The sequence below is a fragment of the Ranitomeya variabilis genome, chromosome 4 (genome assembly GCF_051348905.1).
Source record: "Ranitomeya variabilis isolate aRanVar5 chromosome 4, aRanVar5.hap1, whole genome shotgun sequence".
NCBI lineage: Eukaryota > Metazoa > Chordata > Amphibia > Anura > Dendrobatidae > Ranitomeya > Ranitomeya variabilis.
Window position 1 is genome coordinate 688,786,849 of NC_135235.1, and position 27,580 is coordinate 688,814,428.

At 48.3% G+C, this 27,580-nt stretch overlaps 1 protein-coding gene across 1 annotated transcript in view; it reads left to right on the forward strand.

The window, feature by feature from the left end:
* LOC143767633 (uncharacterized) overlaps positions 1-27,580 on the forward strand; it is a 107,710-nt gene that overhangs the window by 26,786 nt on the left and 53,344 nt on the right. The gene's annotated exons all lie outside the window — the stretch shown is intronic.

Sequence of the window (27,580 nt, forward strand, 5' to 3'; positions counted from 1 at the left end):
GTGAGCACTTTAAACCCCCAGGTGCTTCACAAATTGATCCGTAAAAATGAAAAAGTACTTTTTTTTCACAAAAAAAATATTTTAGCCTCAATTTTTTAATTTTCACATGGGCAACAGGATAAAATGGATCCTAAAATTTGTTGGTCAATTTCTCCTGAGTACACTGATACCTCACATGTGGGGGTAAACCACTGTTTGGGCACATGGTAAGTCTCGGAAGGGAAGGAGCGCCATTTGACTTTTTGAATGAAAAATTATCTCCATCGTTAGCGGACACCATGTCGCGTTTGGAGAGCCCCTGTGTGACTAAACATTGGAGCTTCCCCACAAGTGACCCCATTTTGGAAAGGAGACCCCCCAAGGAACTTATCTAGATGCATAGTGAGCACTTTAAACCCTCAGGTGCTTCACAAATTGATCCGTAAAAATGAAAAAGTACTTTTTTTTCACAAAAAAATTATTTTAGCCTCAATTTTTTAATTTTCACATGGGCAACAGGATAAAATGGATCCTAAAATTTGTTGGACAATTTCTCCTGAGTACACCGATACCTCATATGTGGGGGTAAACCACTGTTTGGGCGCATGGCAAGGCTCGGAAGGGAAGGCGCGCCATTTGACTTTTTGAATGGAAAAGTAGCTCCAATCTTTAGCGGACACCATGTCGCGTTTGGAGAGCCCCTGTGTGCCTAAACATTGGAGCTCCCCCACAAGTGACCCCATTTTGGAAACTAGACCCCCCAAGGAACTTATCTAGATGCATAGTGAGCACTTTAAACCAACAAGTGCTTCACAGAAGTTTATAACGCAGAGCCGTGAAAATAAAAAATAATTTTTCTTTCCTCAAAAATGATTTTTAGCCCAGAATTTTTTATTTTCCCAAGGGTAACAGGAGAAATTGGACCCCAAATGTTGTTGTCCAGTTTGTCCTGAGTACGATGATACCCCATATGTGGGGGTAAACCACTGTTTGGGTGCATGGCAGGGCTTGGAAGGGAAGGCACGCCATTTGGCTTTTTGAATGGAAAATTAGCTCCAATCATTAGCGGACACCATGTCGCGTTTGGAGAGCCCCTGTGTGCCTAAACATTGGAGCTTCCCCATAAGTGACCCCATTTTGGAAACTAGACCTCCCAAGGAACTAATCTAGATGTGTGGTGAGCACTTTGAACCCCCAAGTGCTTCACAGAAGTTTATAACGCAGAGCCATGAAAATAAAAAATATTTTTTCTTTTCTCAAAAAATTTTTTTTAGCCCTGAATTTTTTATTTTCCCAAGGGTAACAGGGGAAATTTGACCCCAATAGTTGTTGTCCAGTTTCTCCTGAGTACGCTGATACCCCATATGTGGGGGTAAACCACTGCTTGGGCACACGTCGGGGTTCGGAAGGGAAGTAGTGACGTTTTGAAATGCAGACTTTGATGGAATGCTCTGCGGGCGTCACGTTGCGTTTGCAGAGCCCCTGATGTGCCTAAACAGTAGAAACTCCCCACAAGTGACCCCATTTTGGAAACTAAACCCCCAAGGGAACTTATCTAGATGTGTGGTGAGCACTTTGAACCCCCAAGTGCTTCACAGAAGTTTATAACGCAGAGCCGTGAAAATAAAAAATCATTTTTCTTTCCTCAAAAATAATTTTTTAGCCCGCAATTTTTTATTTTCCCCAGGGTTACAGGAGAAATTGGACCCCAAAAGTTGTTGATCAGTTTCTCCTGAGTACGCTGGTACCCCATATGTGGGGGTAAAGCACTGTTTGGGCACACGTCGGGGCTCGGAAGGGAGAGAGCACCATTTTACTTATTCAACGCAAGATTGGCTGGAATCAATGGTGGCGCCGTGTCGCGTTTGGAGACCCCCTGATGTGCCTAAAAAGTGGAAACCCCTCAATTCTAACTCCAACACTAACCCCAACACACCCCTAACTCTAATCCCAACCCTAACCACAACCCTAACCCCAACACACCCCTAACCCTAGTCTTACCCCTAATTCCAACCCTAAGGCTATGTGCTCACGTTGCGGATTTGTGTGGATTTTTCCGCAGTTTTTGAAAAATCTGCAGGTAAAACGCACTGCGCTTTACCTGCGGATTTACCGCGGATTTCCAGTGTTTTTTGTGTGGATTTCACTTGCGGATTCCTATTATGGAGCAGGTGTAAAACGCTGCGGAATTGCACAAAGAATTGACATGCTGCAGAAAATACAACGCAGCGTTTCCGCGCTGTATTTTCTGCACCATGGGCACAGCGGATTTGGTTTTCCATAGGTTTACGTGGTACTGTAAACGTGATGGAAAACTGATACGAATCCGCAGCGACCAATCCGCTGCGGATCCGCAGCCAAATCCGCACCGTGTGCACATAGCCTAATTCTAACCCTAATTCTAACCCTAATTCTAGCCCTAAGTGCAACCCTAGCCCTAAGTGCAACCCTAAGTGCAACCCTAAGTGCAACCCTAGCCCTAAGTGCAACCCTAAGTGCAACCCTAGCCCTAAGTGCAACCCTAAGTGCAACCCTAGCCCTAAGTGCAACCCTAAGTGCAACCCTAAGTGCAACCCTAAGTGTAATCCTAAGTGCAACCCTAGCCCTAAGTGCAACCCTGAGTGCAACCCTAAGTGCAACCCTAAGTGCAACCCTAAGTGCAACCCTAGCCCTAAGTGCAACCCTAAGTGCAACCCTAAGTGCAACCCTAAGTGCAACCCTAGCCCTAAGTGCAACCCTAAGTGCAACCCTAGCCCTAAGTGCAACCCTAAGTGCAACCCTAAGTGCAACCCTAAGTGTAACCCTAAGTGCAACCCTAGCCCTAAGTGCAACCCTAAGTGCAACCCTAAGTGCAACCCTAAGTGCAACCCTAGCCCTAAGTGCAACCCTAAGTGCAACCCTAAGTGCAACCCTAAGTGCAACCCTAGCCCTAAGTGCAACCCTAAGTGCAACCCTAAGTGCAACCCTAGCCCTAAGTGCAACCCTAAGTGCAACCCTAAGTGCAACCCTAAGTGCAACCCTAAGTGCAACCCTAAGTGCAACCCTAGCCCTAAGTGCAACCCTAAGTGCAACCCTAAGTGCAACCCTAGCCCTAAGTGCAACCCTAAGTGCAACCCTACCCCTAACCCTACCCCTAACCCTGCCCCTAACCCTAACCCTAATGGAAAAACAAAAATAATTATATTTTCTGTATTTTATTATTATCCCTACCTATGGGGGTGATAAAGAGGGTGATTTATTCACTATTTTTTTTATTTTGATCGCTGTGATAGAACTTATCACAGCGACCAAAATGTGCAGGAACGAATCTGCCGGCTTGCAGATTCGGCGGGCGTACTGCGCATGCGCCCGCCATTTTCCAAGATGGCGGCGCCCATGAAGCAGACGGCCGGACACCGGGAGGGACATCGGAGCTAGGTAAGTATGGGGGGGTGGGACCGGAACACGGGGGGGGGATCGGAGGACCTGGGGAGCGGACAGGAGGACCGGGGGAGCCGACAGGAGGGAGGAGGGGAGCGGAACGGAGATCGGGGCAAAAAGGACGACTGGGGGGGCGATCGGTGGGCTGGGGTGGGGGCAGATCGGGGTCTCCAGCCATGGCAGATGCTATTGCAGCATCGGCCATGGCTGGATTGTAATATTTCACCATTTTCATAGGTGAAATATTACAAATCGCTCTGATTGGCAGTTTCACTTTCAACAGCCAATCAGAGCGATCGTAGCCACGGGGGGGTGAAGCCACCCCCCCTGGGCTGAAGTACCACTCCCCCTCTCCCTGCAGATCGGGTAAAATAGGAGTTAACCCCTTCACCCGATCTGCAGGGACGCGATCATTCTGTGACACAGCATATGCGTCACAGGTCGGGAAGGCACCGACTTTCATGACGCATACGCTGTGTCACAGGTCGGGAAGGGGTTAATATGCTTGGATACAGCACTCTGTGAACAGCCAGTTCTTTAGCAATAACCTTTTGTGGCTTACCCGCCTAGTGGACTGTGTCAATGACTGCCTTCTGGACATCTGTCAAGTCATCAGTAATCTGTCAAGTTTAAATGCTTAGGAAGCCTTTGCAGGTGTTTTTTGCTAATTATTCTAATTTACTGAGATGATGACTTTTGGGTTTTCATTGGCTGTAAGCCATAATCATCAACATAAAGAGAAATAAACACTTGAAATAGATCATTCTGTTTGTAATGACTCTATATAATATGATGCAAAGTTTAAACAGATGCGGCACTCACCCGAATGTTGCAGAAATCAGTGTCTTTTATTCGCTTTATGCGGCATTTCACGCGGATGGCACCTGGACCCGTAGAAGCGCATCCGCGTGAAACGGCCGTCGTCCACTTTCTTCTCCCCACACCCCTCTGTCTCCTGCTGCCTCTCCGCAAATGTCTAATGCCGCATAAAGCGAATAAAAGACACTGATTTCTGCAACATTCGGGTGAGTGCCGCATCTGTTTAAACTTTGCATTATGCGGATTTCTATTTTCTTGTTATATGAAGAGCACCTCCCGTACATGCAAGAATAGAGCTTTGTGTTAGAAGACTTTGGAAAAATCTGTCCTCTATAGTCACAGCCTGTGAAGATTATCCACACTACCTGGTGCCGCTTGATTCTGGATCTGTTGTTTGGTGTGCTCTATATAATATGAGTTTCACTTTTTGTATTGAAGAACTGAAACAAATTAACTTTTGTGAGAAACAACCGTGTGTGTGTGTGTGTGTGTATGTATGTATGTATGTATGTATGTATGTATGTACAGTGCCTACAAGTAGTGTTCAACCCCCTGCAGATTTAGCAGGTTTACACATTTGGAATTAACTTGGCATTGTGACATTTGGACTGTAGATCAGCCTGGAAGTGTGAAATGCACTGCAGCAAAAAAGAGTATTATTTCTTTGTTTATTTTTTTTTTAAATTGTGAAAAGTTGTTTCAGAGGGTCATTTATTATTCAACCCCTCAACCCACCAGAATTCAGTTTGGTTCCCCTAAAGTATTAAGAAGTAGTTCAGGCACAAAGAACAATGAGCTTCACATGTTTGGATTAATTATCTCTTTTTCCAGCCTTTTCTGACTATTTAAGACCCTCCCCAAACTTGTGAACAGCACTCATACATGGTCAACATGGGAAAGACAAAGGAGCATTCCAAGACCATCAGAGACAAGATCGTGGAGGGTCACAAGGCTGGCAAGGGGTACAAAACCCTTTCCAAGGAGTTGGGCCTACCTGTCTCCACTGTTGGGAGCATCATCCGGAAGTGGAAGGCTTATGGAACTACTGTTAGCCTTCCACGGCCTGGACAGCCTTTGAAAGTTTCCTCCCGTGCCGAGGCCAGGCTTGTCCGAAGAGTCAAGGCTAACCCAAGGACAACAAGGAAGGAGGTCCGGGAAGATCTCATGGCAGTGGGGACATTGGTTTCAGTCAATACCATAAGTAACGTACTCCACCGCAATGGTCTCCGTTCCAGACGAGCCCGTAAGGTACCTTTACTTTCAAAGCGTCATGTCAAGGCTTGTCCACAGTTTGCTCATGATCACTTGGAGGACTCTGAGACTGACTGGTTCAAGGTTCTCTAGTCTGATGAGACCAAGATCGAGATCTTTGGTGCCAACCACACATGTGACGTTTGGAGACTGGATGGCACTGCATACGACCCCAAGAATACCATCCCTACAGTCAATCATGGTGGTGGCAGCATCATGCTGTGGGGCTGTTTCTCAGCCAAGGGGCCTGGCCATCTGGTCCGCATCCATGGGAAGATGGATAGCACAGCCTACCTGGAGATTTTGGCCAAGAACCTCTGCTCCTCCATCAAGGATCTTAAGATGGGTCGTCATTTCATCTTCCAAAAAGACAACGACCCAAAGCACACAGCCAAGAAAACCAAGGCCTGGGTCAAGAGGCAAAAAATCAAGGTGTTGCAGTGGCCTAGTCAGTTTACTGACCTTAACCCAATTGAAAACTTGTGGAAGGAGCTCAAGATTAAAGTCCACATGAGACACCCAAAGAACCTAGATAACTTGGAGAAGATCTGCATGGAGGAGTGGGCCAAGATAACTCCAGAGACCTCTGCCGGCCTGATCAGGTCTTATAAAAGACGATTATTAGCTGTAATTGCAAGCAAAGGTTATTCCACAAAATATTAAACCTAGGGGTTGAATAATAATTGTCCCACACCTTTATGTTTAAAATTTATAAAAATTTAACTGAGCAACAAAACTTTTTGGTTTGTAAGATTTATGCATCTGTTAATAAATCCTGCTCTTGTTTGAAGTTTGAAGGCTCTAACTTATTTGCATCTTATTAAACCTGCTAAATCTGCAGGGGGTTGAATACTACTTGTAGGCACTGTATGTATGTATATATATATATATATATATATATATATATATATATATATATATATATATATATATATATATATATATATATATATATATATATATATACACACTCACCGGCCACTTTATTAGGTACACCATGCTAGTAACGGGTTGGACCCCTTTTGCCTTCCGAACTGCCTCAATTCTTCGTGGCATAGATTCAACAAGGTGCTGGAAGCATTCCTCAGAGATTTTGGTCCATATTGACATGATGGCATCACACAGTTGCCGCAGATTTGTCGGCTGCACATCCCAAAGATGCTCCATACAAGGCAGGATGGATCCATGCTTTCATGTTGTTTACGCCAAATTCTGACCCTACCATCCGAATGTCGCAGCAGAAATCGAGACTCATCAGACCAAGCAACGTTTTTCCAATCTTCTACTGTCCAATTTCGATGAGCTTGTACAAATTGTAGCCTCAGTTTCCTGTTCTTAGCTGAAAGGAGTGGTACCCGGTGTGGTCTTCTGCTGCTGTAGCCCATCTGCCTCAAAGTTCGACGCACTGTGCGTTCAGAGATGCTCTTAGGCCTACCTTGGTTGTAACGGGTGGCGATTTGAGTCACTGTTGCCGAACCAGTCTGCCCATTCTCCTCTGACCTCTGGCATCAACAAGGCATTTCCGCCCACAGAACTGCCGCTCACTGGATTTTTTTTCTTTTTCGGACCATTCTCTGTAAACCCTAGAGATGGTTGTGCGTGAAAATCCCAGTAGATCAGCAGTTTCTGAAATACTCAGACCAGCCCTTCTGGCACCAACAACCATGCCACGTTCAAAGGCACTCAAATCACCTTTCTTCCCCATACTGATGCTCGGTTTGAACTGCAGGAGATTGTCTTGACCATGTCTACATGCCTAAATGCACTGAGTTGCCTCCATGTGATTGGCTGATTAGAAATTAAGTGTTAACAAGAAGTTGGACAGGTGTACCTAATAAAGTGGCCAGTGAGTGTATATATATACACATATATATATTTATATTGTAGGGATTTCACTCACTCAGGTGCGACGGCTGACACTCAGGAGGCACGTTCCTTTAAAGTTCACAGGGTTTATTACGTCATAAACCACATGGAAAAATAACAGCAAACAAATAGCCTTAAGTTCAGGAAAAGCAAAACAAAATGTCAAGTCCACCAGGCTCAGTCCTCTAGCCTTAACACACTCAGGAGGGTTTCACCTCCACACATATCCACTGTGTTAAGCATTTGCCTGTCTTATATAGAGCTAACCACACCCAGTAACCCATCACATGATTAGCCATGTGGTCTGACATCACCACAGGTCCTGGAACACACATATATACATGGTTATATACAACAAAGAAATACTCCAGGCTACATTACAGCAACAAGGCACTTATGTGGCACATACCTCCCGTCGACTACACACCCTTTAGGCATGCTACATACCTCCCCCCTCTGCCTAAAGCCGTGGGGCTTGGCACTTTTCCCCACTAAACAAGGGATTCTTGATAGGGCATCCTGTTGTGATTTTGCTTTTTGCTCCCTCTAGTGGTCATTAGTGATTTGACTCTGGAGCTTCTGTTTTTTCCTATATCCTCACCTGGGCCGTTAGTTCAGGGGCGTTGCTATATAAGCTCCCTGGACCTTCAGTTCTATGCCTGGCATCGTGGAATTCAGAGCTAATCTGTTGTGCTCTTGTCCTATGATCCTGGTTCCTGTATTTCAAGCTAAGTCTGCTTCCTTGCTTTTTGCTTTTGTTTAGTTTGGTATTTTTGTCCAGCTTGTTCCAATCTGTATCCTGACCTTTGCTGGAAGCTCTAGGGGGCTGGTGTTCTCCCCCCGGACCGTTAGACGGTTCGGGGGTTCTTGAATCTCCAGCGTGGATTTTTATAGGGTTTTTGTTGACCAGATAAGTTATCTTGCTATATTCTGCTATTAGTAAGCTGGCCTCTCTTTGCTGAACCTGGTTCATTTCTGTGTTTGTCATTTCCTCTTACCTCACCGTTATTATTTGTGGGGGGCTTGTATCTTGCTTTGGGGTCCCCTTCTCTGGAGGCAAGAGAGGTCTTTGTTTTCTTCTCCTAGGGGTAGTTAGATTCTCCGGCTGGCGCGAGTAATATAGCGATCACCGTAGGCATGATCCCCGGCTACTTCTAGTGTTGGCGTTAGGAGTAGCTATTTGGTCAACCCAGTTACCACAGCCCTATGAGCTGGATTTTTGAATCTCGCAGACTTACACGTTCCTCTGAGACCCTGTCCACTGGGGTCATAACAGCATCCGCATTACCGTGCAGCTTTCCGGCCCTATGTTCCACATGGAAACTGAAGTCCTGCAGGGCTAAGAACCAACGGGTGACCCTAGCATTTCTACCCTTTGTTTCCCTCATCCATCGTAGGGTACCGTCACACAGTGCCATTTTCATCGCTACGACGGCAGGATTCTTGACGTTCTAGCGATATCGTTACGATATCGTTGTGTCTGACACGCTACTGCGATCAGACATCACGCTGAGAATCGTACGTCGTAGCAGATCGTTTGGAACTTTCTTTCGTCGCTTGATCACCCGCTGACATCGCTGGATCGTTGTGTGTGACACCGATCCAGCGATGTGTTCGCTTGTAACCAGGGTAAACATCGGGTAACTAAGCGCAGGGCCGCGCTTAGTAACCCGATGTTTACCCTGGTTACCAGCGTAAACGTAAAAAAACCCAAACAGTACATACTTACATTCCGGTGTCTGTCCCCCGGCGTCTCAGCTTCTCTGCACTGTGAGCACCTGCCGGCCGGAAAGCGAGCACAGCGGTGACGTCACCGCTCTGCTTTCCGGCCGCTGTGCTTACACAGTGCAGAGAAGCAGAACGCCGGGGGACAGACACCGGAATGTAAGTATGTACTGTTTGTTTTTTGTACGTTTACGCTGGTAACCAGGGTAAACATCGGGTTACTAAGCGCGGCCCTGCGCTTAGTAACCCGATGTTTCCCCTGGTTAACCGGGGACTTCGGCATCGCTCCAGCGCCGTGATTGCAAAGTGTGACCGCAGTCTACGACGCTGGAGCGATAATCATACGACGCTGCGACGTCACGGATCGTGCCGTCGTAGCGATGAAAATTGCACTGTGTGACGGTACCCTTAGTGGGGCATGGTCCGATATCAATCTGAATTTACGACACAGCAGATAGTACCGTAACGTGTCCATCCACCGCCCACTTTATGGCCAAACACTTTTTCTACGACTGAGTAGTTCTTCTCAGATGAGGACAGCTTTCTACTCAGATAGAGGACAGGATGCTCCTCCCCATGTAGCTCTTGGGAAAGGATTGCTCCTACCCCAACATCTGAGGCATCTGTCTGAAGAATAAATTCTTTATTAAAGTCTGGGGCCATCAGAACGGGCTGCTTACATAGAGCCCCTTTCAACTCTTGGAAGGCTGACTCTGTCTCTTCGGACCATTTAACCATCACTGATTTTGTCCCCTTTAGCAGATCAGTCAGAGGCGCAGCCACTGTGGCGAAGTTCGGGATGAACCTCCTGTAATATCCCACGATTCCCAGAAAGGCTTTAACTTGCTTTTTGGAGAGTGGTTTCGGCCAAGTTTGGATTGCCTCCACTTTCCTGATTTGGGGCTTTATTTCTCCACGACCCACTATATAGCCTAGGTATTTAGCTTCTTCCTTACCCAAGGCACACTTCTTCTTGTTTATTGTAAACCCCGCCTCTCTTAGAGCATCAAACACCGCTTGGACTTTCTCCAGATGACTCTCCCAGTCCGGGCTAAAGATGACTATATCATCTAGGTATGCAGCAGCGTAGGCCTTATGGGGTGCAAGGACTCTATCCATAGCCCTCTGGAAGGTCGCCGGAGCTCCCTGTAGGCCAAACGGCATCCGGACATACTGGAAGCATCCATCAGGTGTCGAAAACGCCATCTTCTCCTTGGCTTCCTGTGCCATGGGGTCTGCCAATACCCCTTTGTCAAATCCAAGGTGGATATATATCTCGCATGCCCAAGCCTTTCGATAAGCTCATCAACGCGGGGCATGGGATAAGCGTCAAACTTGGAGACCTCATTCAACTTCCGATAGTCGTTGCAAAACCTCCACTCTCCATCAGGTTTGTGGACCAGGACAATTGGGCTCGACCAACCGCTCTTGGATTCCTTAATGACTCCAAGCTTCAACATACGCTCCACTTCCTTGGAGATAACTTCTCAACGAGCCTCAGGAATACGATAGGGCTTCACGTTCACCAGCATGTGTGGCTCTGTTAGGACCTCGTGCTCTATGACCTTCGTGTGTCCTGGCAACTCTGAAAAACAGGTCCCTGTTTTTCTGGAGTAACTCCCGGCACTGCTGTTTCTGGGACTTCGATAGCGTCTCCGCTATAGTAACCGCTCCAACCTCACCTTCTGGGTTGCTTAACAACGACGGAGTTACTGTCGGCTCTCTATCTTGCCACGGCTTGATGAGGTTGACATGGTATACTTGGAATGGTTTCCGTCTTCCTGGTTGGTGAATTTTATAATTTACTTCACCAAGTTTCTCGACAACCTCATATGGCCCTTGCCATTTGGCCAAGAACTTGCTCTCCACCGTCGGAACTAACACAAGAACTCGGTCTCCCGGATTGAACTGCCTCACTCTTGCAGACCAGTTGTAGACTCTGGCCTGAGCTTCTTGTGCCTGGAGGAGGTGTTCTTTCACAATAGGCATCACCTTTGCAATCCTCTGCTGCATCAGGGCCACATGCTCAATGACGCTTCTGTGGGGCGTGACTTCGGCTTCCCAGGTTTCCTTGGCTATATCCAGGAGTCCTCGCGGATGTCGGCCATATAGAAGCTCAAACGGTGAGAATCCTGTGGAGGCCTGTGGAACTTCATGAATGGAAAACATCAGGTAGGGTAAGAGACAATCCCAGTCTCTACCATCTTTCTCTATAGCTTTTCTCAGCATGCTCTTCAGTGTCTTGTTAAATCTCTCAACAAGGCCATCTGACTGGGGATGGTACACCGAGGTCCTCAACTGGGAGATTTTCAGGGCTTTGCATAATTCCCTCATCACCTTGCTCATGAAAGGTGTCCCCTGGTCAGTCAGGATCTCCTTCGGCAGACCTGTCCGGGAAAAGACATGGACCAACTCGCGGGCTATACTCTTCGAGGAAGAATTTCTCAGGTGAATTGCCTCAGGATAGCGTGTGGCATAGTCCAGAATGACTAATATATACTGATGGCCCCGGGCTGATTTAACTAAGGGACCAACGAAGTCCATGGCAATTCTCTCGAACGGCACCTCAATAATGGGCAGTGGCACAAGGGGGTTCCGGAAATGAGAAGTGGGAGCAGTTAGCTGACATGTAGGGCAGGACCTGCAATAGTTCACTATTTCCCAGTGACACCCAGGCCAATAGAACCTCTGCACAACCCGTTCCTGCGTTTTTTCCACTCCTAGGTGTCCACCCAAGATGTGTGAATGGGCCATGTCCAACACCTTCCGTCTATATGGACCCGGCACTACCAACTGCTCTACCAACTCCTCCCTTATTTTCGTGACCCGGTACAACAACTCCCCACTCATCAGAAAATGGGGAAATCTTTTGTCTGCCCCCGGCTCCTGTACCACCCCGTCAATAACTGTGACATTATTAAAGGCTTCCCTCAGAGTGGGGTCCCTATGTTGGGCAGTCCCAAAATTTTCACCGGTTACCTCTAACTCTATAATGTCAGATGCAGGGGACGCTTCTTCCTCATCCCCAACCAGAACACAAAAAGGAAACCTGTCTGTCTCTGGGTGTGGCGACACCCTTCCAGGGTTCATTGGTTCCCTACTCTTGCTAGGGAGCTCAGAACCTTTTCCCCACAAATCCCAAAACAAACAGAAATCCCGGCCAATAATTATAGGGTGCAACAAGTCCTGCACGACGCCGACTATGTGGGACTCAGTGCCACATGCCGTTTCAATGTCCACCCTGGCCAAAGGGTAGTCCTTTGCATCACCATGTATGCACCGTACTCCGACCTTCTTTCCCGGGAGGAGGTGGAGAGGAAAAGTGGCCCTCACCAGGGTCACTAGGCTCCCCGAGTCTAACAGTGCCGTGACTGCTCGACCGTTCACCCTTACGGGACACGCTTGAGGTCCCTCGTTGGGCGGAGAGTTCACACTGCAGGCTGGATACGCATAGTATGAACAACGGCGTCCCATGCTGCAGTCCATCTGCTCAGTGGTTTGGGAACAACGGGCAGCTATATGTCCTGGCCTGTGGCACCTCCAACAAATATCACCCGTAGGGACCTTGGACACCCCTTCCCCCGCCCTTTGTGACCTTGGACGCGCCACCCCTTTTTGGGACTCCGCTCCCTTCTGGGACCCCCAGTACGGCATGGGTTGTCTCCCGGAGGAGCCTTCCAACCCTTGGTATCTCTCGACCAGTCCGATCAGTTCGTCGGCATTCTGGGGATCACCCTGGGCAACCCAAGTCTGTATGGACCTCGGGAGGGAATGCACAAACCGATCCATCATCACTCGTTCCACCATCTGTGCAGGGGTACATGACTCTGGCTGCAGCCATTTCTGGACCAGGTGCAACAGATCAAACATTTGAGAGTGAGGCGGTTTGTCCCGGTGATAGGCCCAGCTGTGAACTCGCTGTGTCCTGACAGTCAGTGTCACCCCCAAACGTGCGAGAATCTCGACTTTCAATTTGTGATACTCTTTGGCATCCTGCAAGGTCAAATCATAGTATGCCTTCTGAGGTTCTCCCGTCAGGTATGGCGCCAGTACCTCTGCCCACTGCTCTGGTGGGAGTTTTTCCCTCAGCGACCCTCTCAAACACTGTCAGGAAGGCCTCAACATCATCCCCGGGGGTCATTTTCTGCAATACGCGTCTTACCGTCTTCCGGACGTGGGTGTCATCAGCCAAACCTGGGGTTGGGGCACTCATCTTGCCCTGAATGGCGGTTGCTAGAAGCTGCATCTGCTGCCGTTGCTCCTGCTGGTTCTGTTGCATCTGCTGCCGTTGCTCCTGCTGGCTCTGCCGTTGCTCCTACTGGCTCTGTTGTATCTGCTGCTGGCTCTGTTGTATCTGCTGCATCAACAGCCTGTTGGTCTCTTGCTGCCGTTGCTCCTGCTGTGACTGCAACTGGACCAAGTGTTTCAGCAGGTCCTCCATTTTCCCCGGCAATGCTTGCTGGCTTACAGCCGACTTGACCCAGGACATCCAATAATAGACTTACGTCTCCACTGGGAACGCTGCCCGCATTCTCCACCAATTGTAGGGATTTCACTCACTCAGGTGCGACGGCTGACACTCAGGAGGCATGTTCCTTTAAAGTTCACAGGGTTTATTACGTCATAAACCACATGGAAAAATAACAGCAAACAAATAGCCTTAAGTTCAGGAAAAGCAAAACAAAGTGTCCAGTCCACCAGGCTCAGTCCTCTAGCCTTAACACACTCAGGAGGGTTTCACCTCCACACATATCCACTGTGTTAAGCATTTGCCTGTCTTATATAGAGCTAACCACACCCAGTAACCCATTACATGATTAGCCATGTGGTCTGACATCACCACAGGTCCTGGAACACACATATATACATGGTTATATACAACAAAGAAATGCTCCAGGCTACATTACAGCAACAAGGCACTTATGTGGCACATACCTCCCGTCGACTACACACCCTTTAGGCATGCTACAATATATACACCGGTATGTATGTGTGTATATATATATATATGTATATCTACTATATAATTGTCTAAGGGGTACTTCCGTCTGTCCTTCTGTCTGTAACGGTTATTCGTTCGCTGATTGGTCTCTCCAGCTGCCTGTCATGGCTGCCGCGACCAATCAGCGATGCGCACAGTCCGGAAGAAAATGGCCGCACCTTACTCCTCGCACTCACTGCCCGGCGCCCGCATACACCCCTCCGCTCACCGCTCACACAGGGTTAATGCCAGCGGTAACGGACCTCGTTATGTCGCGGGTAACGCACTCCGTTACCGCTGCTATTAACCCTGTGTGACCAAGTTTTTTACTATTGATGCGGCCTATGCAGCGCCAATAGTAAAAACATCTAATGTTAAAAATAATAAAAAAATAAAAAATGATTATATACTCACCTACGCCGCCTTTCCCGCTCCTCGCGATGCAACCGGAACGTTCCGTTCGCACGGATGGTCTGGCAGAAGGACCTGCCGTGACGTCACGTTCATGTGACCGCGAAGTCATCACAAGTCCTGCGCGGAAAGGACCTGCCGTGACGTCACGGTCATGTGACCGCTACACGGTCACGTAACCGCGACGTCATCACACCCTGGGACCGGAAGCTGCCACCTGCACCGCACACAGGCGACACAGCTACAACGGAAGGTGAGTATATGTTTTGGGTTTTTTTTTTCACCTGTGTCATACGTGGCTGGCCAATATACTACATAGTATGGCATACATGGGCAGTATACTACATAGCTGGGCAATATACTTCAGGGCTCTGTGCTGTATACTACGTCACTGGGCAACATACTACGTCACTGGGCAATATACTATGTGGCTCTGTGCTGTATACTACATCACTGGGCAATATACTACATAGCTGGGCAATATACTACGTGGCTGGGCAATATACAACGTGGCTGGGCAATATACTACGTGGCTGGGCATACTACTACTACGTGGACATACATATTCTAGAATACCCGATGCGTTAGAATCGGGCAACCATCTAGTATATATATACTAGCTGAAGAGCCCGGCGTTGCCTGGGCATAGTAAATATCTGTGGTTAGTTATAGCACCTCACTTCTCTTATTTTCCCATCACGCCTCTCATTTTCCCCCTCACATCTCTCATTTTCTCCCTTACACCTCTCATTTTCCCCCTCTTATTTTCCCCCTCACTCCTCTCATTCCCCCCTAACACTTGTCATTTCGACCTCACATCTGTCATTTTCCGATCACTCCACTATTTTCCTTCACTCCTCTCATTTTGCACTCACACCTTTTCATTTTCACCTCACACCCCTCATTTTCACCTCACACCTCTCATTTTCCCCTCAGTATATACATGTTTGTCATCTCCCTTATATATAGTATACACCTGTATGTCATCTGTATATAGTATATACCTGTATGTCATCTCCCCTGTAAATAGTATATACCTGCTGTATGTCATCTCCTCCTGTATATTGTATATACCTATGTGTCATCTCCTCCTGTATATAGTATATGCTATATACCTGTATGTCATCTCCTCCTGTATATAGTATATACCTGTATGTCATCTCCGCTGTATATAGTATATACCTGCTGTATGTCATCTCCTCTTTATACCTATGTGTCATCTCCTCTTTTATATAGTATATACCTGTATGTCATCTCCTCCTGTATATAGTATATACGTTTGTCATCTCCTCCTGTATATAGTATATACCTGTGTGTCATCTGCTCCTGTATATAGTATATACCTGTGTGTCATCTCCTCCTGTATATAGTATATACGTGTGCCATCTCCGCTGTATATGGTATATACCTGTGTCATCTCCTGTATATAGTATGTATCTGTGTATCATCTCCTCCTGTATATATTATATATCTGTGTCATCACCCCTGTATATAGTATGTACCTGTATGTCATCTCCTCCTGTATATAGTATGTACCTGTAAGTCATCTCCTCCTGTATATAGTATATACCTGTGTCATCTCCTCCTGTATATAGTATATACCTGTGTCATCTCCCCTGTATATAGTATGTACCTGTATGTCATCTCCCCTGTATATAGTATATACCAGTGTGTCATCTCCCCTGTATATAGTATATATGTGTGTGTCATCTCCCCAGTATATAGCATATACCTGTGTGTCATCTCCTCCTGTATATAGTATATATCGGTGTGTCATCTCCTCCTGCATTAGACCTCGTTCACACATTATTTGCTCAGTATTTTTACCTCAGCATTTGTAAGCTAAATTGGCAGCCTGATAAATCCCCAGCCAACAGGAAGCCCTCCCCCTGGCAGTATATATTAGCTCACACATACACATAATAGACAGGTCATGTGACTGGCAGCTGCCGTATTTCCTATATGGTACATTTGTTGCTCTTGTAGTTTGTCTGCTTATTAATCAGATTTTTCTTTTGAAGGATAATACCAGACTTGTGTGTGTTTTAGGGCGAGTTTCATGTGTCAAGTTGTGTGTGTTGAGTTGCGTGTGGCGACATGCATGTAGCGACTTTTGTGAGATGAGTTTTGTGTGGCGACATGCGTGTAGCAACTTTTTGTGTGTCGAGTTGCATGTGACAGGTTAGTGTAGCAAGTTGTGTGCAGCAAGTTTTGCGCATGGCGAGTTTTGCGCGTGGCGAGTTTTATGTGTGGTGCGTTTTGAGTATGTGCAAGTTTTGTGTGAGGCAACTTTTGCATGTGTTGCAACTTTTGTGCATGTGGCAATTTTTCCGCGTGTGCAAGTTTTGCGTCTGGCGAGTTTTCCATGAGATGAGTTTTGCGTGAGCCTAGTTTTGCATGAGGTGAGTTTTGCATGTGGAGAGTTTTGCGCGTGGCGAGTTTTGAGCGGCGACTTTTGTGTTTCGACTTTTATGTGGCGAGGTTGGTGTATGTGTGGTGAAATGTGTGCTGAGGGTGATATATGTGTTCAAGCACGTGGTAGTGTGGCGCATTTTGTGTGTGTGTTCATATCCCCGTGTGTGGTGAGTATCCCATGTCGGGGCCCCACCTTAGCAACTGTACGGTATATACTCTTTGGCGCCATCGCTCTCACTCTTTAAGTCCCCCTTGTTCACATCTGGCAGCTGTCAATTTGCCTCCAACACTTTTCCTTATCACTTTTTCCCCATTATGTAGATAAGGGCAAAATTGTTTGGTGAATTGGAACGCGTGGGGTTAAAATTTCGCCTCACAACATAGCCTATGACGCTCTCAGGGTCCAGACTTGTGACTGTGCAAAATTTTGTGGCTGTAGCCACCGACGGTGCAGGTGCCAATCCCGGACATACACACACACACATTCAGCTTTATATAATATATATATATATATATATATATATATATATATATATATATATATATATATATATATATATATATATACTAGATGGTGGCCCGATTCTAACGCATCGGGTATTCTAGAATATGCATGTCCACGTAGTATATTGCCCAGCCACGTAGTATATTGCCCCCCAACCCATCACCCCACACAATCACGCCCCCCACTCAATCACCGCCCATAATAGCGCCCCCCCACCCCATCACCGCCCGTAATCCCGCCACCCACCCCATCACCGCCCATAATAATATCACCGCCCATAATCCCGCCCCCTCACCCCATCACCGCCCATAATCCTGCCCCCCACCCCTTCACCGCCCATAATCCCGCCCCCACCCCTTCACGGCCCATAATAATCACTGCCCATAATCACGCCCCCCACCCCATCACCACCCATAATCCCACCCCCACCACATCACCACCCATAATCCCGCCCCCCCACCCCATCACCACCATAATCCCGCCCCCCACCCCATCACCACCCATAAAACATCACCACCCATAATGCCGCCCCCATCACCACCCATAATCCCGCCACCCCACCTCATCACCACCCATAATCCCACCCCCCCACCCCATCACCACCCATAATCCTACCCCCCCACCCCATCACCACCCATAATCCCACCCCCCCACCCCATCACCACCCATATAACATCACCACCCATAATCCCGCCCCCCACCCCATTACCACACATAAACCCGCCCCCCACCCCATTACCACACATAATCCCGCCCCCCACCCCATTACCACACATAATCCCTCCCCCCACCACATTACCCCACGTAATCCCGAACCCCCACCCCATCACCACCCATAATCCTGCCCCCCACCCCATCACCACCAATAATCCCGCCCCCCCACCCCATCACCACCCATAATCCTGCCCCCCAGCCCATCACCACCCGTAATCCCGCCACCCACCCCATCACCGCCCATAATAATATCACCGCCCATAATAATATCACCGCCCATAATAATATCACCGCCCATAATCCCGCCCCCTAACCCCATCACCGCCCATAATCCTGCCCCCATCACCACCCATAATCCTGCCCCCCAGCCCATCACCACCCGTAATCCCGCCACCCACCCCATCACCGCCCATAATAATATCACCGCCCATAATATCACCGCCCATAATCCCGCCCCCTAACCCCATCACCGCCCATAATCCTGCCCCCCCACCCCTTCACCGCCCATAATCCCGCCCCCACCCCTTCACGGCCCATAATCACGCCCCCCACCCAATCACCGCCAATAATCCCACCCACCACCCATAATCCCACCCCCCACCCCATCACCACCCATAATCCCACCCCCCACCACATCACCACCCATAATCCCGCCCCCCCCACCCCATCACCACCCATAAAAGCCGCCCCCCCACCCCATCACCACCCATAAAATATCACCACCCATAATGCCGCCCCCATCACCACCCATAATCCCACCACCCCACCTCATCACCACCCATAATCCCACCCCATCACCACCCATATAACATCACCACCCATAATCCCGCCCCCCACCCCATTACCACACATAATCCCGCCCCCCACCACATTACCACACGTAATCCCGAACCCCCACCCCATCACCACCCGTAATCCCTCACCACCACCCCATCATTACCCATAATACCGCCCCCCACCCCATCACCACCCATAATCCTGCCCCCCCACCCCATCACCACCAATAATCCCGCCCCCCCACCCCATCACCACCCATAATCCTGCCCCCCACCCCATCACCACCCATAATCCCGCCCCCACCCCTTTACCACCCATAATCCCGCCCCCCCACCCCATTACCACTCATATATCCCGCCCCCCCACCCCATTACCACCCATATATCCCGCCCCCCCACCCCATTACCACCCATATATCCCGCCCCCCCACCCCATTACCACCCATAATCTCGCCCCACCCCATCACCACCCATAATCCTGCCCCCCCACCCCATCACCACCCATAATATCGCCCCACCCCATCACCACCCATAATATCGCCCCCCCACATCACCACCAATAATCCTGCCCCCCCACCCCATCACCACCCATAATATCGCCCCCCCATCACCACCCATAATCCCGCCCCCCCATCACCACCCATAATCCCGCCCCCCACCCCATCACCACCCATCACCACCCATAATCCCGCCCCCCCATCACCACCCATAAAACATCACCACCCATAACGCCCCCCCACCCCATCACCACCCATAATCCCGCCCCCCCACACCATCTATCACCACTCATAATCCCGCCCCCCCACCCCATCACCACCCATAATAATTCACCACCCATAATCCCGCCCCCCCACCCCATCACCACCCATAATCCCCCCACCCCATCACCCATAATCAAGCCCCCCACCACATCAGCACCCATAATCCCGCCTTCCATCCCATCACCACCCATAAAGCCCGCCCCCCCACCCCATCTCCACCCATAATCCCGCCCCCCAACTCATCACCACCTATAATCCCACCCCATCACCACCCATAATCCCGCCCCCACCACATCACCACCCATAATCCCGCCCCCCCACCCCATCACCACCCATAAAACATCACCACCCAAAATCCCGCCCCCCCACCCCATCACCACCCATAATCCCCTCACCCCATCACCCATAATCAAGCCCCCCACCACATCACCAACCATAATCCCGCCCCCCACCCCATCACCACCCATAATCCCGCCCCCCCACCCCATCACCACCCATAATCCCGCCCCCCCACCCCATCACCACCCATAATCCCGCCCCCCCACCCCATCACCACCCATAAGCCCGCCCCCCCACCCCATCACCACCCATAATCCCGCCACCCCATCACCACCCATAATCCCACCCCCCCACCCCATCACCACCCATAATCCCGCCCCCCACCCCATCACCACCCATAATCCCACCCCCCCACCACATGACCACCCATAATTCCGCCCCCCACCTCATCACCACCCATAATCCCACCCCCCACCCCATCACCACCCATAAAACATCACCCATAATCCCGCCCCCCATCACCACCCATAATCTCGCCCCCCACCCCATCATCACCCATAATCCCGCCCCCCCACCCCATCACCACCCATAAAACATCACCACCCATAATACCGCCCCCCACCCCATCACCACCCATAAAACATCACCACCCATAATACCGCCCCCCACCCCATCACCACCCATAATCCCGCCCCCACCCCATCACCACCCATAATCCCACCCCCCACCCCATCACCACCCATAAAACATCACCACCCATAATCCCGCCCCCCACCCCATCACCACCCATAATACCGCCCCCCCACCCCATCACCACCCTTAATCCCGCTCCCCTTTACCACCCATAATCCCGCCCCCCACCCCATTACCACACATAATCCCTCCCCGCACCACATTACCACACGTAATCCCGCCCCCCCACCACATTACCACACGTAATCCCGCCCCCCACATCACACTCGCTAATCCCGCCCCCTGCACAGTAGCTCTGCCTCAGCACATCACCACGCATAATCCCGCCCCAGCACATCACCATGCATAATCCCGCCCCCCACCACATCACCACGCATAATCCTGCCCCCCACCACATTACCACACATAATCCTGCCCCCCCACCACATCATCACCCATAATCCCACCCCATCACCACCCATAATTCCGCCCCCCCACCCCATCACCACCCATAAAATCGCCACCCCCCCATCACCACCCGTAATCCCGCCCCCCACCCCATCACCACCCGTAATCCCGCCCCCCACCCCATCACCACCCGTAATACCGCCCCCCCACCCCATCACCACCCGTAATCCCACCCCATCACCACCCATAATCCCACCCCCCCACCCCATCACCACCCATAAAATCGCCACCCCCCCATCACCACCCGTAATCCCGCCCCCCACCCCATCACCACCTGTAATCCCGCCCCCCACCCCATCACCACCCGTAATACCGCCCCCCCACCCCATCACCACCCGTAATCCTGCCCCCCCACCCCATCACCACCCGTAATCCTGCCCCCCCACCCCATCACCACCCATAAAACATCACCAACCATAATCCCGTCCCCACCACATTACCACACATAATCCCGCCTCCATCCACATTACCACACATAATCCCGCCCCCCACCACATTACCACACACAATCCCACCCCACCACATTACCACCCATAATCCCGCCCCTCCACCACATTACCACACATAATCCCGCCCTCCCACCACATTGCCACACATAATCCCGCCCCCCCCACCACATTACCACACACAATCCCACCCCACCACATTACCACCCATAATCCCGCCCCCCCACCACATTACCACACATAATCCCGCCCTCCCACCACATTGCCACACATAATCCCGCCCCCCCCACCACATTATGACACAATCGCGTCCCCACACATTAAATTGTACCTGGTAGAAGTCAAGGAAAGATCTTTGAAAATGACGAAAAATGACTATACATTTAATTGTGTTTACAGAGAAATTTTTACTTAATTTATGTTTCGTTATGAAATTTGTTTAGATGATGGAATGAATAAAAAAACACACATCTTACTGAATCCAGTTTGTTTTTGATTTTACACTGTGAATAAAATGTATTTTTAGTATTATTCAGATTTTTAATGATTATTATTATTAAGTTCATTTTAAGTTACTGTATATACTCGAGTATAAGCCGACCCGAGTATAAGCCGACCCCCCTAATTTTGCCACAAAAAACTGGGAAAACTTATTGACTCGAGTATAAGCCTAGGGTGGAAAATGCAGCAACTACCGGTGAATTTCAAAATTAAAAATAGATGCTCCATACCGTTCATTATGGCCCCATAGATGCTCCATATAAAGCTGTGCCACATATAATGCTCTGCACCGTTCATTATGGCCCCATAGATGCTCCACATAAAGCTGTGCCATATAGAATGCTCTGCACCGTTCATTATGGCCCCATAGATACTCCATAGAAAGCTGTGCCACATATAATGCTCTGCACCGTTCATTATGGTCCCATAGACGCTCCACATAAAGCTGTGCCATATATAATGCTCTGCACCGTTCATTATGGCCCCATAGATGCTCCACATAAAGCTGTGCCACATATAATGCTCTGCACCGTTCATTATGGCCCCATAGATGCTCCATAGAAAGCTGTGCCATATAGAATGCTCTGCACCATTCAGTATGGCCCCATAGATGCTCCACATAAAGCTGCCCCATATATAATGCTCTGCACCGTTCATTATGGCCCCATAGATACTCCATAGAAAGCTGTGCCACATATAATGCTCTGCACCATTCAGTATGGCCCCATAGATGCTCCATAGAAAGCTGTGCCATATACAATGCTCTGCACCATTCAGTATGGCCCCATAGATGCTCCATAGAAAGCTGTGCCATATAGAATGCTCTGCACCGTTCATTTTGGCCCCATAGATGCTCCACAGAAAGCTGTGCCATATACAATGCTCTGCACCGTTGATTATTGCCCCATAGATGCTCCATAGAAAGCTGTGCCATATAAAATGCTCTGCACCATTGATTATTGCCCCATAGAAAGCTGTGCCATATACAATGCTCTGCACCGTTGATTATTGCCCCATAGAAAGCTGTGCCATATACAATGCTCTGCACCGTTGATTATTGCCCCATAGATGCTCCACATAAATCTGTGCAATATATAATGCTGCTGCTGCTGCAGTAAAAAAACAAACGACATGCTCACCTCTCTTGCTTGCAGCTCCTCAGCGTCCCGTCTCGGCGTCTCTCCGCACTGACTGTTCAGGCAGAGGGCTGCGCGCACACTAGTACGTCATCGCGCCCTCTGACCTGAACAGTCAGAGCAAGAGGATGCGAAGACAGAGCGGCGCCCGGCGTGTGGAACGCGGACAGGTGACTATGAGATACTTACCTGCTCCCGGCGTTCCTGGCTCCTTATCCCGGACAGCTGGTCTCCGGGTGCCGCAGCCTCTTCCTCTGTCAGCGGTCACCGTTACTGCTCATTAGAGAAATGAATAAGCGGCTCCACCCCTATGGGAGTGGAGTCCATATTCATAACTTTAATGAGCGGTACCATGTGACCGCTGAACAGGGGAAGAGCTGCGGCACCGAAGACCGTGGGACGGGCAGGGGGAGCGCCAGGAGCCCCGGAACTAGGTGAGTATGCAACACGCTCTCTCCCCCTCACCCGCCGACCCCACCGCTGATCATGACTCGAGTATAAGCCGAGAGGGGCACTTTCAGCCCAAAAATTTGGGCTGAAAATCTCGGCTTATACTCGAGTATATACGGTAAATTACCACCTGCGTAAGCGCTATTGAATGTTGTCATTATTTACTTTAGTTTAATCACCAGCAGCGTTAATTAGATAGCAATGAGCGTGCCGAGCGTTAGCTGGCTGGAAACAGCTAGTTTAGAAATAAACATTTCTAACACGCAAAAACAAACCCCCCAAAAATGAGTGACCAATATAGCCACCTTTCTTTATGATGACACTCAGCAGCCTCCATCCATAGATTCTGTCAGTTGTTTGATCTGTTTACGATCAACATTGCGTGCAGCAGCCACCACAGCCTCCCATACACTGTTCCGAGAGGTGTACTGTTTTCCCTCCCTGTAGATCTCACATTTTATGAGGGACCACAGGTTCTCTATGGGGTTTAGATCAGGTGAACAAGGGGGCCATGTCATTATTTTTTCTTCTTTGAGACTTTTACTGGCCAGCCACGCTGTGGAGTTGTTGGAGGCATCTGATGGAGCATTGTCCTGCATGAAAATCATGCTTTTATTGAATGATACCGACTTCTTCTTGTACCACTGCTTGAAGAAGTTGTCTTCCAGAAACTGGCAGTAGGTCTGGGAGTAGAGCTTCACTCCATCCTCAACCCGTAAAGGTCCCACAAGTTCATCTTTGATGATATCAGCCCATACCTGCACCCCACCTCCACCTTGCTGGCATGTGAGTCGGAGTGGAGCTCTCTGCCCTTTACTGATCCAGCCTCTGGCCCATCAAGAGTCCCTCTCATTTCATCAGTCCATAAAACCTTTGAAAAGTCAGTCTTAAGATATTTCTTGGCCCAGTCTTGACGTTTTATTTTATGTTTCTTGTTGAAAGGTGGTCGTTTTCCAGCCTTCCTTACCTTGGCCATGTCCCTGAGTATCGCCCACCTTATGCTTTTTCTTACTCCAGGAACGTTGCAGCTCTGAAATATGGCAAAACTGGTGGCAAATGCCATCTTGGCAGCTTCACGCTTGATTTTCCTCAATTCATGGGCAGTTATTTTGGGCCTTTTTTCCCCAACACACTTCTTGCGACCCTGCTGGCTATTTACCATGAAACGCTTGATCGTTCGGTGATCACGCTTCAAAAGTTTGGCAATTTCAAGACTGCTGCATCCCTCTGCAAGACATCTCACAATTTTGGACTTTTCAGAGCCCGTCAAATCTTTCTTCTGACCCATTTTACTTAATTTGTTGTTGGCTCTCAAGCCTGAACAGCTTGGAGTAGGACAACGGGTAGCATGTGATCCAAAAAACAACTTGACCAATAATTCTGCACGCAGTGTGTGTGTATGTATGTATGTATGTATGTGTGTGTGTGTGTATATGTGTATATGTATGTATGTATGTATATATATATATATATATATATATATATATATATATATATATACCTACTGTGTGTGTGTGTATATATATATATATATATATATATATATATATATATATATATATATATATATATATATATATATATATAAAATCTCCTTTGGGGAGTCCAGTTCCAGCTTTTGCTGTCAGGCCTGTAATTTCTATCTACTCCACGGACGCGACTTAACTTACATTTTGCAGTGACTCTGTTTTCTGTATAGTGACAGATATTTCTTGTTGCTGAATCTATGATGTTTTTCACGTTTAACCCTTTTTTAATAGATATGAAGATCACTGCACACGTACAAGTTGAAGGTATGCTTAGGGTGGAAATTTTATTTATAGTGGTTTTTTGGAGAAAGCGACTGGTAAGCGTTTGACGTTTCGGCTAGTATATAGCCTTGGTCACAACGTCGCTAAAATATGAAGAGTCTCTCTTGATTTGAGAAATGGTGATGTAGAGCAAGGAAATTTATTATCCCTGACAATTTGGTTGATTGTCATATATCATAGGATATTCTTTGCCAATGGTTGGTAGGGATGAGGATGGCAAATCTGTGCCAGGGGCCCTGGTGGTATGTATGAAGGCTTGTTTGTCCAATGATGTGGCGTCCAGACCTGGGTCTGGACGCCACATCATTGGACAAACAAGCCTTCATACATACCACCAGGGCCCCTGGCACAGATTTGCCATCCTCATCCCTACCAACCATTGGCAAAGAATATCCTATGATATATGACAATCAACCAAATTGTCAGGGATAATAAATTTCCTTGCTCTACATCACCATTTCTCAAATCAAGAGAGACTCTTCATATTTTAGCGACGTTGTGACCAAGGCTATATACTAGCCGAAACGTCAAACGCTTACCAGTCGCTTTCTCCAAAAAACCACTATAAATAAAATTTCCACCCTAAGCATACCTTCAACTTGTACGTGTGCAGTGATCTTCATATCTAGTATATTCGGAACTTTGTGCTCCTTTCACTAGCACCGTCACTTCCAAATTTGTCGTGTGCGAGCCATCATAGCTTCATAACCCTTTTTTAAAACAGCTCTGATTAGTGCGATCATACAACATACTCTGATGGCTCTGGTGATGCCCTGTACTACTGTAGTGCTGTGTATCATCACTGCCTGTCAGTGTAAGGCTATGTGCACACGTTCAGGTTCACGTTTTTTTTCGCGTTTTAAAAACGCTATAAAAACTCATTAAAAACGCATACATTATGCATTCTATGATTTAGAATGCATTCTGCATGTTTTGTGCACATTGATGCGTTTTTTTTCCTCGAAAAAACGCATCGCGGTAAAAAAAAGCATCATGTTCATTAATTTTGCAGATTTTCCCGCTATTCTATGCATTTGGGAAAAAACGCACCAAAAACGCGTCAAAAACGCATGAAAAAAACCGCGAAAAAAACGCATGCGGATTTCTGGCAGAAATGTCCGGTTTTTGTCAGGAAAATTTCTGCAAGAAATCCTGACGTGTGCACATACCCTAATACTAACAGCTCCATACACATGAGATAAGTGTTGGCTGAACGGTCATTTGACAGACGGCCATCTCTCCCGACTCCCCCATACACACAAATATTCCAGCTGGTCTGTATGAGAGAGTCGCCTCCAGACTCCTCTAGCAGGGGATTATCTACAGGAAGAACAAACGGATTATCCTCTGAAATTCAGGATGCCAGATCCTTCTCTGCCCTGACATCATCTGGCGGGAGGCCCCTAAATACATTATATAGTCGCCCGAACCCCCGAAGTCAGTGCTTTCATGTAACTACTCTAATGTGTATGGGGGCGTTAAAAGGTAACTTATTGGACTCTGCCTCTGGCCCGACCTAATAGACCTTCATACATTGCAGCCCAGACACCATTATTAGGCATGTAAGTATCATAGTAACTAGGCCGCCCCATACTATCGAGTACTTGGGGGCGGAGGGCATTCAGCCGGACTCTGCACACCTTCCTAGATGACATGTTGGCTTTTTACAGCAGCAAGTGGTTAAACTGCCAGGGTTTTTGTTGCCTCCGCTCCTGTGTCCGTCCATCTATGTTCTGGGGCCCAAAAGGGTTCATTTAAAAAAAAACCAAATGTTTAACATGTTAAAAAGTAATAAAATGTGTCTTCTGCTTCTTTAGTTTTTTTTTTTTTCTTTTAACAAGAATTCTTGGAGCCAATTTTCTTTTGAAACATTTTAATATCTGCTTTTTTTCTGGAGTTTTTTTGTAACATAGGAAAGCCTAAGGCCAGAAATAAACCCCATAAAACACTGTACATGGAGACTTTGGTATCAGATAATTTCTGTCCTCGGTGTTTGTGCAAACAAAAAATTTCTTATAAAAGTCTCCAACTTCTGTGTGTGAATCAGACCTGAGATCTAACGTGATAGAAGATTACAGTGCGGGGAAGACGGGAAACCTTCATATAGACGGCCGGTGGGGATGGAGTCAGTGATGGACTCTGGTCAAATATGTTTCTAGAGCCGTAGTAGAAGATGAAGATGTCGTCCTCATCA